The following is a 15,000-nucleotide window of genomic DNA, read 5'->3' as shown; positions in this document are numbered from 1 at the left end:
AGGAGACCCATGCCATGATTTTCAAATCTTTTCTATTTAGTAGTCTAAGTTTCTCGATGAGGATAATTAATTCGGTCGTTGTGGTCGGACTCTATTATGGATTTCTGACTACATTCTCCATAGGTCCCTCTTAGATCTTCTTTCTCCAATCTTGGATTAGGGAAGAAGGAGATATATCGCGACTACTGGCGATTTCATTATGGGGCAGCTCATGATCTTCATATCGATCTATTATCCACCTCTGTATCTATTCTTTCTTAGCTAAACAGGTGGAAGATCTATCCAATTTGGTTATATTATATCATGGACTCGAAAAACGGATCTGAATTTGACTGAAATGCACGATCTTCACAGGTATCACTTTTCACGATACCTAAAAGGTGGAATAGCGATTTTCGAACCATTTCCTATAAGAGAATGGTTTCCATTACTTTGAGAAATGGATTCTTATATCAAACTATAGCTATTGCATTAAAGAAGAAAAGAAACTAATAGAAGTCGAAGACGCGGAATGATAGTGAATAGAGAGAAAGATTCTTCTGATTTTCTTGTTTCTATCTACTAGACGCCGTAGAGAATTGAGAATTTTCATGTCTTTCAATTCTCGTACTCGTAATTGGAAAGTTATGGAAGGAGACCCATCATTTTGCAATGAAAACAACATATAAAACTCTGGACAATTTCGAAATCAGGCCAAGCGTCTTAATACATATGCAAAAAAATTCATTATTGGCCCACCATTGATTAGAAGATTTAGCTTGTATGAATCGCTATTGGTTTGATACGAATAATGACAATCGTTTCAGTATGTTAAGGATACAGATGTATCCACAATTCATTTAGAGTTACTTAATAGTCTATTTCTTATACCATATCTCTATCCCGTGAAATTCTCGAGCCAAAAGATGGATGCATATGCTGTGTTTCATTTTGCTAAATGATATCAATTAAATGGTGTATCAATTCCATAAATTGCATATAGCAATAAATAAATCAGCAAAATTCTTTCTAATATTTTAGATAGAAGAAACATTTCTTCTATCTAAAATATTAGAAAGAATGTACCCTTCTATCCAAATCCAATTTGCATCGATAAAATAAATCCAAATTCCAGTAGTAGATGAATAATTGCAAATTTGTGTGTGTACGAGATTAGAATAACTTCAAAATAACTGACATAATTTTGTATTTTTCCTGATCAGAAAAATACATGAAAAAGAAAGGAGGTAGAAAAATTTTTGGATTTATGGTTAAAGAAGAAAAAGAAGAAAACAGGGGTTCTGTTGAATTTCAAGTATTCAGTTTCACCAATAAGATACGGAGACTTGCTTCACATTTGGAATTACACAAAAAAGATTTTTCATCGGAAAGAGGTCTACGAAGACTTTTGGGAAAACGTCGACGTTTGCTGGCTTATTTGGCAAAGAAAAATAGAGTACGTTATAAGAAATTAATCGGTCAGTTGAATATTCGGGAGCAGTAATTTAATCGTTCAAATTTTTTTCTTGTTTTATTATTTTTTTAGTAGTCTTATAGTAGTCTTAGATTTTTCATTTTGATGAGCCTCGCTTTGAGGAATTCATGGAATAATCCATTTTCATGGAATAATGAATTAAGGAAGAAAGGATATGAGTCTACCGCTTACAAGAAAAGATCTCATGATAGTCAATATGGGCCCTCAACACCCATCAATGCATGGTGTTCTTCGACTGATCGTTACTCTCGATGGTGAGGATGTTATTGATTGTGAACCCATATTAGGGTATTTACACAGAGGAATGGAAAAAATCGCGGAAAACCGAACTATTATACAATACTTACCTTATGTAACAAGGATATAGAGAGATTGTAGAAAGGGGATAGGATAGTTATTTTTGCAAGAGACTTGTTGTAAATTCCTTAACTTAAGAAAGAAAAAAGAATAAAAACACAGATACATAACATAAAAAAAAGAATAAATAAGACGAGATTCGACCTCCCCCTACATATTTAATTTCCTCTCCTATACAAAAACTAGCAAGACCCACTCCATTGGTAATTCCATCAATAACACCCTTATCAAAAAACTCCGTGAGTTCGGTTAACCCTCTTATACCGAGGGTAAAGACCCTAGTATAGAAAATATCTATATAACCACGATTATATGACCAACTGTATATATTTTTTTTTACTTGATCTAAAAATTCTTTTTTAGGATTTCCTTTGTAAAAAGAGTTTATTAAATCCAAATTCTGAAAAAAAGAATAAGCGGATCCATAGAAGATATATGCTATGAATAAACCAAAGATAGCTAGACTTACAGAAGAAATTGCATTAGTAATAAATTCATATGAATTTACAAAAGAATTAGAACTTTCCTGGGTAAAGTTTATTGAGGGAGTTAACCACTTTGATAATATGGTTAACTCTGCTATTCCATTACCAATTCCTCCATTATCAAAAGAGATTCCTATGAATCCAATGAACAAAGTGAAAAGTAGTAATATAAGAAGAGGAAATAACATAGTATTTCCCGTTTCATGCGGATAGGCAAAAGTTTTTTTAGCCCCAAAAGACGTAGTAAAGGATCCTATCCTATTTCTTGTATTACCTTGAATTTTTGGTATATTTTGTGAAAAAAAAGAAACTCCACTCTTCGTTGTTGATAAAACGAAATCCCTATTCACTCCTTTGGGTATCCTTTTTCCCCATAAGGATATTGAATACAAGGAACTCTCTTTAGTGCTACTGTAATTTTGAAAATGAACACGCAAATACCCATCAAATGTAAGTAAATATATCCGAAACATATAAAAGGCAGTTAATCCTGCAGTAAAGGAGGCTATTATTCCAAAAAAGGGCGAATACAACCAACTATTACTAAGGATTTCATCTTTGGACCAGAAGCAAGCAAGAGGTGGAATACCACAAAGAGAAAGTGTACCCCATAAAAAAGTAGTTCTTGTGATTGGAATGTATTTTCTTAAACCGCCCATAAGAACCATATTTTGACTTTTATCTGGTGAATATCCAACAAGAGGTTCCATTGAATGAATAACGGATCCGGATCCCAAGAACAATAAAGCTTTTGAATAAGCATGAGTGATCAAATGGAATAAAGCAGCTTGATAAGAACCTATACCTAGAGCTAACATCATATAACCCAATTGAGACATTGTAGAATAGGCTAAGCTTCTTTTAATATCTCTCTGAGCAAGAGCTAAAGTAGCTCCTAAGAATAGTGTTATTGTACCTACTAAAGAAATAAAACTCATTATCAAAGGTAAAGATATGAAAAGAGGAAGAAGTCGAGCTAGAAGAAAAATTCCCGCAGCAACCATAGTTGCTGCGTGTATAAGAGCCGAAATAGGAGTGGGCCCTTCCATAGCATCGGGTAACCATACGTGAAGAGGGAATTGTGCGGATTTCGCAACTGCACCAAGGAATAATAAAAAAGCACACAAAGTAGTAAGTAAAGAGTTAATTCCATTATTAGGAATCCAGTTATTAGCTATTTTGAACAAATCCCTAAACTCTAAACTACCTGTTATCCAAAAAAAACCTAAAATTCCTAATAATAGACCAAAATCCCCTACACGATTAGTTACAAAAGCTTTTTGACAAGCACTCGCTGCGATTGGTCGTGTAAACCAAAAGCCTATCAATAAATAAGAACACATTCCCACGAGTTCCCAAAAAAAATAAATTTGTATCAAATTGGAGCTAGTAACCAATCCCAACATGGAAGTATTGAAAAAACTTATATAAACAAAAAATCTCAAATATCCTTCATCGTGAGACATATAACCATCACTATAAATAAGAACCAGGATTCCTACAGTAGTAATTAGTATTAACATAATAGAAGTAAGTGGGTCAATCAAGTATCCAAATTCTAAAGAAAAATCATTATTGACGGTCCAAGACCATAGATATTGATAGATCGAACTTCCATTTATTTGTTGAATAGACAGTTGAACTGAGAATACCATAGCTATACTTAAGAGTAAAACACTAGGAAAAGCCCATATGCGACGAAGATTTTTTGTTGCTGTCGGAATAAGAATAAGGCCAAATCCCATTGACATAATAACTGGAAGTGGGAGAAGAGGGATTACCCATGCATATTGATATGTATGTTCCATAAGAAAAGAAATTGCAATTTTTACTTCAATTTTTACTTCAATTTTTCTATAAAATTGTTTCCGATTCACCAAACCAATTCTTATCTCTTTCTGAAAGAATAAATAAAAAGAATAAGAAAAAATACTGAAATTCTTAATTTTTCCAAAATTTATCTCATTGAAATAATTAAAAATTAAGAATGGGTTTAGTTGGTTAAATTAAAAAAGTTAATAAAATAACTAGGTAACGAAGTTATTTTATTAACTAAATAAAGATATTTATAAAAATAAAAAAAAAAAAGTGGAATCATTTTACTTTCTATTCATAATTCATTTTTATATTTCTTTAAAACAAAGATGAAACAGCTCTCTTGTTCCATAATTAACTGATTGAGTGAATTCCAATGAAAACCTATGTTTATAAGAAATTATCGAATAGTCCTTACTTCATATAGAACTAAAATTCTAATGACTATAAATTACCTAAGTTTTAGAATGTCTTGTTTAAGAGACTCAGTATTTTTTGTTTTGATTGGAATTCCTTTCCTTTATGGAATACCATTCTGAACTTAATTAACTATTTTCATTTTCCCTTCTTTTTATCCCCCCGTCTTATCTTATATGGGGGATAGGCTTCCATACCATATATCTATATATGGAGTATACTTGATATATAAATAGATATAAATAGATTTAAATGAGAAACCCTTCTATATATTCTATATTATTAAAAAAAAAGTATAAAATATATAAAGAAAAAATGTTAAAAAATTCTTGTTGTCTTATCCGCATTAGACAAAATGAAGTAAAAAATAATTCAAAATTTAAGTATCTTTCAGTATCTAAGTATAAATACTAATAAAAAGAAGAAAGAAGGATTGATTTGCAGCAATAGATGTCTTTCACATACAACTAGAAAAAAGTAATTTCCTTTTTGAATGGCAGTTCCAAAAAAACGTACTTCAATGTCAAAAAAGCGTATTCGTAAAAATATTTGGAAGAAAAAGACTTATTTTTCCATAGTACAATCTTATTCTTTAGTAAAATCAAGATCATTTTCGAGCGGTAATGAGCATCCAAAACCAAAGGGTTTTTCTGGGCAACAAACAAATAATAAGATTTTGGAATAATATGAATTGACTTATCAAAAAAGAATTCCAATTATTTAATAATTTGGATTCTTCTTTGAATGTACTTTTATGTGTCGAATTACTCGGTACAATATTCTTAGAACAAAAAACCCCTCTTATCTTATATATACAAGAAAAAAAAAGTTTTGTTTGGTATACTGTGTGCTAAGTATTCTTTTCCTATCAATGAACTTTTCATAATTTTCCTAATAGAATCCTCATATTCTATTAGGAAAATTATGAAAAGTGGAGTATTCTTACAATAGGACTTACAACTTCCACCTATCTTCTCCAAAATCATAAGGTTAGTAAATCTTATTAATAAGAGCATAAAGACTTTCATTCTAGAAATTTTTAAAAAATCCAAAAAGCCTTTTCTATTTATCCATTTTATTTTAATTTCATCATTAAATAGAAACCCTTTTGGATTTTTTTCATTGTATTGAAAGAATTTTCAAAATGTAAAGGGGAAATTAATTAGAAAAAATTAGTTCTATAATTGCAAGTTAGAAAAAAGAAGTTCCAACTCTTTCAAGCAGTGTTTGTGTTTCTATTGGGCAAAGCAAGAGTTTATTGTAAAAAAAAAAAATGGAAACGATACTACCAAACGAAGTCTATTTTAATGAAAACTCTAATGTTCCTAAATTTTATGGACTTTCCCAATATCGACGATTCCCAAGATAATAGCTATTATTCTTTTAAGTTACCTATTATTTGAAGTTAGCCGCCATGGTGAAATTGGTAGACACGCTGCTCTTAGGAAGCAGTGCTCAAGCATCTCGGTTCGAATCCGAGTGGCGGCATTCTTGAAAAAGAATACAATAGATTAGAAATCAATTCGAAATTTACAATTTTGTAATGGGACCTTCCCCTTATGCTATTTGCAACTTTAGAACATATACTAACTCATATCTCTTTCTCAACGATTTCAATTGTGATTACGATTCATTTTATAACCTTATTAGTTCGTGAACTTGGAGGATTACGCGATTCGTCAGAAAAAGGAATGATAGTTACTTTTTTCTCTATAACAGGATTCTTAGTTTCTCGTTGGGCTTCCTCGGGACATTTTCCATTAAGTAATTTATATGAGTCATTGATCTTCCTTTCATGGGCCCTGTATATTCTTCATACCATTCCTAAAATACAGAACTCTAAAAATGATTTAAGCACAATAACTACGCCAAGTACTATTTTAACGCAAGGCTTTGCCACATCGGGTCTTTTAACTGAAATGCATCAATCCACGATACTAGTACCTGCTCTACAATCTCAGTGGTTAATGATGCATGTCAGTATGATGTTATTAAGCTATGCAACTCTTTTGTGCGGATCCTTATTATCTGCCGCTATTCTAATCATTAGATTTCGAAATAATTTCCATTTCTTTTCTAAAAAGAAAAAAAATGTTTTAAATAAAACATTTTTCTTTAGTGATATTAAATATTTTTATGCAAAAAGAAGTGCTTTAAAAAGAACCTCTGTCCCTTCATTTCCAAATTATTACAAATATCAATTAACGGAGCGTTTGGATTCTTGGAGTTATCGTGTCATTAGCCTAGGATTTACCCTTTTAACCGTAGGTATTCTTTGTGGAGCAGTATGGGCTAATGAGGCCTGGGGATCCTATTGGAATTGGGATCCTAAGGAAACTTGGGCATTTATTACTTGGACCATATTCGCAATTTATTTACATAGTAGAACAAATCCAAATTGGAAGGGTACGAATTCTGCACTTATAGCTTTGATAGGATTTCTTATAATTTGGATTTGTTATTTTGGTATAAATCTATTAGGAATAGGCTTACATAGTTATGGTTCGTTTACATTAACACCTAAATGATTACATAAAATAAAACCTTCATGAAATGAAGGTTTTTACTTTTATGTTTTATTTGAGAACCCCTTGAACGCCTTATCAAAGGGTTCTCAAAAATTCGAGATAGATCTAATTATACTTTTTTACTTATTTCTGCATTATATACTTTTTTACTTATTTCTGCATTAATAGAGCAGACGAGTAAAAAAAAGCAAACCTATTTAGGATAATAATTGGATAAGAGAGCCTCTACCCTGTCAACGGATAGGGAGAGAACAAAATCTGGATAAATACCAATTCCTATTACTGGTAAAAAGATACAGATTAAAATAAAGAGTTCTCGTGGTCCAGAATCCACAAAATTTGCGTTTGGAACATTAAATAGCTTGTATCCATAGAACATCTGGCGTAACATAGATAATAAATAAATAGGAGTTAATATCATTCCAATTGCCATTACAAAAGTAATTAGTGTTTTTGGCATTAACAGAAATTTTGGACTAGTAATTAGTCCAAAAAATACTACTAATTCTGCGACAAAACCACTCATTCCTGGTAAGGCAAGAGAAGCCATTGAAAAGCTACTAAACATGGTAAAAATTTTAGGCATTGGGATAGATATTCCCCCCAGTTCTTCGAGATAAACAAGACGCATTCTATCAGAAGCGGTTCCTGCCAAGAAAAAAAGTGTAGCACCAATAAATCCATGGGATAATATTTGTAAAATAGCTCCATTGAGTCCAATGTTGGTTATGGAACCAATTCCTATAATTATGAAACCCATGTGAGATACAGAGGAATAAGCTATTCTTTTTTTGAAATTTCGTTGACCAAGAGAAGTTGAAGCTGCATAGATTATTTGGATCGCTCCTATTATTACTAACCAGGGCGAAAATAGATAATGAGCATGAGGTAACAATTCCATGTTGATCCGAATCAATCCATATGCTCCCATCTTTAATAATATTCCCGCTAAAAGCATACATGTACTATAATGTGCTTCCCCATGGGTATCTGGTAACCACGTATGTAGGGGTATAATCGGCAATTTGACAGCATAAGCAATAAGGAAGCCAAAATATAAAAGTATTTCCAAGGTTGCAGGGTATGATTGATTAATTAATCTTTCCAAATCTAATCCTGGTTCGTTGGAACCATATAAGCCCATACCCAGAACTCCGATTAAGAAAAAAATGGAACCGCCTGCAGTATACAAAATAAACTTTGTAGCTGAATATAGACGCCTCTTCCCCCCCCACATGGATAAAAGTAAGTAAACAGGAATTAATTCTAACTCCCACATGATAAAAAAAAGTAAAAGGTCTCGCGAAGAAAATAATCCTATTTGACCACTATACATTGCGAGCATCAGGAAATAGAATAATCGCGAATTCCGTGTAATTGGCCAAGCTGCTAAAGTAGCTAAAGTAGTGATAAATCCTGTCAATAAAATAGATCCTAATGAAAGTCCATCGATTCCCAATCTCCAGTGGAAATCGAAGACATCTATCCATTTATAATCCTCCTTTAATTGGATTAAGGGATCCTCCAGTTGGAAATGATAACAGAACGCATAAGTCATTAGAAGGAATTCTAATAAACAAATAGATATAGTATACCACCTAACGACTTTGTTTCCCTTATGAGGTAAAAAGAAAATTAATGAACCTGCAAATATCGGCAAAACAACAAGTATTGTTAACCAAGGAAAATAACTCATGATAAAGTGATAAAGACAAGATACGTTTTGACCAGAAAAGCCCGTGCTCGATTATTTCGAGCACAGGCTTCTTCGGTAAAGAGGAATCAGACGATTCGAGTGAAGTTTTTTGTAACGTATCAATAAGATAGAGCCATGCTACGTGTTGTTTCAGGCCCTAAATAAACGCGGACACTTAAAAAATCTGTCGGGCAGGCAGATTCACATCTCTTACAACCCACACAATCTTCGGTTCTCGGCGCGGAAGCAATTTGCTTGGCTTTACATCCATCCCAGGGTATCATTTCTAATACATCTGTTGGACAAGCTCGTACACATTGAGTGCATCCTATACATGTATCGTAAATTTTTACGGAATGTGACATTGGATCTATAAATTTTTCTTTTCAACATAAAATTTTTCGATCTGGTAAAAATGAAATTAGTACTATAATGAGTCATATGTATTGTAGACACCAGACGAAGCAATGGTTTATCCAAACTTCAAAAAAAAAAATCTATTTTTTAATCTGTTTGTGAGAAAGCGTGAAGAGAGCCAAGAGACTTTAATTTTGGATTTCAACAATAAATAAGAAATAAGAAAGAATTTTACGAATTGTACAGACGAATTCGAATTAGCCAATAAATTGGCTATCGTCTTTTCAATATAAATTATTGCAATATTCAAATTGCAATATCAATGAATTACAAATACAAAAATTCATTTAAGTGAAAAAGAATACTATGCAATAATCTACTAAAAAAAATGGATATTCTCAAATAATACTAAGAAAATAGTATTGATTTCTATTTATTTTAATATGTGCGCCTTTGTTTAGAGGATTCTATGTCTAATTATTCAAAAGTCTAATTATTCAATAAATTAGATTGATTGATACGAGTGGATTTCCTATTACGATGGATGGAAGAAAGAATGGATAGTCCAATAGCGGCTTCAGCAGCTGCAAGGGCTATAACAAAAATTGCGAAAATATCTCCTTTTAATTGGCGACTATCAAATAGATCAGAAAATGTTACGAGATTTAGATTAATTGAATTCAGTATAAGTTCAAGACATATTAGAGCTCTAACCATGTTTCGGCTTGTGATCAATCCATAGATACCAATCGAAAATAAATAGACACTCAAAAAAAGTACATGCTCAAACATCATTAACTAACTCCTTATCAATCTCGATTCATTTCAATATGAGGGCAAGAATTGAACCGATTCAATTAATTACAATAGAACAATTACACAACAAAAGAAAAAAAAAAAAAAAAAAAAGGAGGTATTTGTTGGCAGTAGATGGATTTTACTAAATCAAAATTGTGATTCTTTAGTTATTTATTTTAGATTTGCAATTCTTATAATTTGTACTTTTTCTAAGTTTTCTTATTGCCGAGCCATAGTAATTGCACCTATTAAAGAAACTAGAAGAATTATGGAAATGAGTTCAAACGGAAGATAAAAATCGGTTGCTAAATGAATTCCAATTTGTTGAACATTATTTATGAGACCCTGTTCTACTATTTGGTTTGATCTTGTAGTCCAAAGAATTCCATACCACGACGTATCTGGGATAGTAGTCATTAGTGAAAAAACAATAGTTATACAAACGAGTGAAGTGAACCCATCTCCAATAGTCCAATAATTCTTATCTTTAGACCATTCTGAGCCATTTACGAACATTACAGCGAATATGATCAAGACATTTATGGCTCCCACATAAATAAGAAGTTGTGCGACAGCTACAAAGTAGGAATTTAATAAAAAATAGAATAAGGATATACAAACAAGAACTAATCCCAGCGAAAAGGCAGAATAAATGGGGTTGGTAAGTAATACTACTCCTAGACCCCCTAGTAGAAGAACAAATCCCCCAAATAGCATAAGAATCTCATGTATTGGTCCAGGTAAATCCATTATGGATAAAAAGAAATTAATAGTATAAAATTTTTCATGAACTGACTAAAACTAAAGGATTCAAGGAAGGAAAAAAGGATTAGGGTATTTTTTTGTGTATAAACTTATAGTTATAAATTATATTATATCACGAAAATCTAGTCTGATTTAAAATAAGAAATAATTTCCAATAAGCAGTAGTTTTTCGTTTTTCTTTATAGTTTAATTTTAAAGTTTAATAAAGAATTATTAGATTTTTATAACAGAAAGACAAAATCAAAGTTTAGTAATCAGTAATCGTTCTTGAATTCGAAGATTTTTCTTTGTTTATTTTACTTTCAGACGAATTCCTAATTGTTTGAATTGTGTAATCTCCCATTATGGAGATTGGTAACCGACTTAAAGCAATTTGATTGTAATTCAATTCATGACGATCATAGGTAGAAAGTTCATATTCTTCAGTCATTGATAAACAGCTTGTTGGACAGTACTCAACACAATTGCCACAAAATATACAAACTCCGAAATCAATACTATAATTAAGCAATTGTTTTCTTTTAATATCCTTTTCAAATCTCCAATCCACAACGGGTAAATCTATCGGACATACGCGAACACATACTTCACAAGCAATACATTTATCAAATTCAAAGTGGATTCGCCCTCGGAAACGCTCTGGTGTAATTGATTTTTCATAAGGGTAGTGAATCGTTATAGGTAAACGATTTGTGTGGGATAAGGTAGTTATGAAACTTTGACCTATGTACCTTGTCAGCACGTATTGTTTGTTGACCATAACTCATGAACCCAGTTACCATAGGGAACATATTCATTCTAAATATCTATGAAAAAGATATGTTTCTTTCTCTTGTTTGAGAGAGCTTTTGTGTTGAAAATATTCTTACTATTATTGTATTATCTTATTTATAGTGAAACAAGTTGAGAAGAGGTTGTTAATAAGAGATTGCCCAGGGAAATAGGTAAAAGAAATTTCCATCCAAGATTTAATAACTGATCCATTCTCATCCTCGGTAAAGTCCATCTTATTGTGATAGAAATGAAGAGAAATAAATAAGCTTTAGTTAATGTAATAAATATACCCATTGTCATTTCCAAAATTCCAACTGCTTTATTCATTTGGAAAAAATCAAAAAAGGATATATAGGGAATAGATAAATTCCACCCGCCCAAGTAGAGAACTGTTACAAATAAAGAAGAAACTAATAAATTTAGGTAAGAAACAAGATAAAATAAACCATATTTGATACCGGAATATTCAGTTTGGTAACCTGCTACTAATTCTTCCTCCGCTTCTGGTAAATCAAAGGGTAATCTTTCACATTCTGCCAAAGAAGAAATTAAAAAAACCAGAAAACCTATAGGCTGACGCCAAATATTCCATCCAAAAAAACCGTATTTTGACTGTGCTTCAACTATATCAACTGTACTTGAACTGTTAGATAATCATAGTCGGTGATAACATCACAGTTCCCACCGCTATTTCAAAACCGTACATGAAACCTTAGCTTCATACGGCTTCTCTATGATCAGAAAAAGGAAAGGACTGTTTTGTTCCTAGCCCCGGGGGCGTAGATAGAATTAGATAAAATAAAATAGATTTGAAAGTCCTAAATTAGACCAAAGGAATTCCGTCTGCTAGAATAAGAAAAAGCGCTTCCGAATTGATCTCATCCTTTATAATATAATGAAAATTTTTCTTTGTTCAGTAATAACTTAATCTTGGAATAAAACACTTGTTACTTGTTATAGGAATTCAATTAATAAATGGAAAGAGTTGGGTATTAGTTCATGAGCAATTCTGCATGAATATGGATAGAGGAAGGAAATAATGAAAATTTTTTCTAGTGCACTCCATATCTTTTTTACTATTCTTCTTTCCCCAGGGAGGGGGTATTTAAAAAGAAAAAATGGATAAAGGGTTAATTCGTTCTTGATAGCCATTTCCTTAACAAGTGAATGGGAACATACTCTGGATCGGAATCCGAAGAAAGTACTACTTGATAATTTCTACAAATTGCAAGTCCTTATTATGATTCCTTTTATGGGCAAAAATCTCTAATGTTTTAGATTTTCCATTACTAATCCTTTATGTACTTTAGTGTTCCTAACCCTTCACTAACTTTTGGTGGATTCTTCTTATGGATTATTAAGTTATAGTAATAACTAGGAGTATTCTAGTAATGGAATTCCATATCGTGAATCCTTTATTCTTGGCCGCTTCAAGATATGATGACTAATTAAAAAATATCAACCTTGGGATAAAGAGTTTACACTGCTTATGTTTACTTCCACTTTTTTCTTGTACGTAGGAAATGAGATTTTTTCTTTTTACTACAAATTTATAAGCTGTTTTGTTTCACTCATATAGCTATCTAGTTTAACTTACCAACCCAAATACTAAATAAGAAAAGGAATATAAATAGTTAATGGATTTTATAGGAAAAAGATCTATTTTAACGAATCACACGTAGAGATATTGCTAGCACACAAAAAGTTAATGGTATTTCATAACTAATGGATTGAGCAGCAGCTCGTAGACCGCCTGAAAAAGAATATTTATTATTTGAGCTATATCCTGCCATAAGAAGACCAATAGGAGCTATACTTGAAATGGCAATCCATAAAAAAACACCAATACTAAGATCGGCTAAAACAAAATGATATCCCAAAGGGATAACTAAAAAACTTAATAAAACTGATATGACTGCTATAGAGGGTCCAATGCTAAATAAAGAAATATCTCCTCGGGATGGCAGAATATCTTCTTTAAAAAGTAGCTTAGTCCCATCTGCTATAGCTTGAAGCAGGCCCAGGGGGCCAGCATATTCAGGACCAATACGTTGTTGTATCGACGCAGATATTTCTCTTTCTAACCACACAATTACGAGTACCTCTATTGTTATTCCCAAAAGGAGGGTCAAAATGGGTAGAATCGATATCAGTCCATAGACTTCTTTTAATAATTCCAATTTCGAAAAAGAATTGATAGTTTCTACCTCTACCCTATCTATTATCATTTCAACGATCAACTTCCCCCATAATGATATCTATACTACCTAATATCGTCATGATATCAGCCAATTTCATTTTTTTAACTAGCTGAGGAAGAATTTGCAAATTAATAAACCCGGGTGGACGGATTTTCCATCTCCAGGGGAAAAGGCTATCATCTCCTACTAGATAAATCCCTAATTCACCTTTTGGGGCTTCTACTCTTACATAAAGCTCTTGTCTTGACAATTCAAAATTGGGCGAAGGTTTTTTACCAAGAAATTTATACTCAAAATCATTCCATTCAGAATTATTTTCTTTCTTAAAGCGTCGGACTTCTAAATTTTCATAAGGTCCTCCAGGAATTTTTTCTACAGCTTGTTGAATTATTTTGATGGATTCCCTCATTTCACCAATTCGTACTAAATAGCGAGCTAACGAATCCCCTTCTTTTTGCCATTGGACTTTCCAATCAAATTGGTTGTAAGACTCATAAGGATCTACTTTACGAAGATCCCATTGTATTCCAGAAGCTCGTAACATCGGTCCCGATAAGCCCCAATTTACTGCTTCTTCTCCGCTAATAAAACCTACTCCTTCAACTCGCTCTAAAAAAATTGGATTCTGTGTAATAAGTTGTTGATATTCAACAACTCCGCGTAAAAAATAATCACAGAAATCTAAACATTTATCGATCCATCCATAAGGTAGATCGGCGGCTACTCCTCCGATGCGAAAGTAATTGTGCATCATTCGCATACCTGTAGCAGCTTCAAATAGATCATATATTAATTCTCTCTCTCTAAAAATATAGAAAAAAGGAGTCTGTGCGCCGAGATCCGCCATAAAAGGTCCAAGCCATAGCAAGTGAGAAGCTATCCGGCTTAATTCTAACATAATTACCCTAATATAGCTGGCTCTTTGTGGTATTTGAATATTCTCCAAGAATTCTGGTGCATTTACTGTTATTGCTTCTGTAAACATAGTAGCTAAATAATCCCACCTTGTTACATAAGGTAAGTATTGTATAATAGTTCGGTTTTCCGCGATTTTTTCCATTCCTCTGTGTAAATACCCTAATATGGGTTCACAATCAATAACATCCTCACCATCGAGAGTAACGATCAGTCGAAGAACACCATGCATTGATGGGTGTTGAGGGCCCATATTGACTATCATGAGATCTTTTCTTGTAAGCGGTAGACTCATATCCTTTCTTCCTTAATTCATTATTCCATGAAAATGGATTATTCCATGAATTCCTCAAAGCGAGGCTCATCAAAATGAAAAATCTAAGACTACTATAAGACTACTAAAAAAATAATAAAACAA

Source organism: Triticum urartu, unplaced genomic scaffold, assembly GCF_056163025.1.
Source record: "Triticum urartu cultivar PI428250 unplaced genomic scaffold, HENAU_Tu73 scaffold526, whole genome shotgun sequence".
Taxonomy (NCBI): domain Eukaryota; kingdom Viridiplantae; phylum Streptophyta; class Magnoliopsida; order Poales; family Poaceae; genus Triticum; species Triticum urartu.
The sequence above is the reverse complement of the archived record's forward strand: the minus strand, read 5'-3'. Positions refer to the sequence as shown.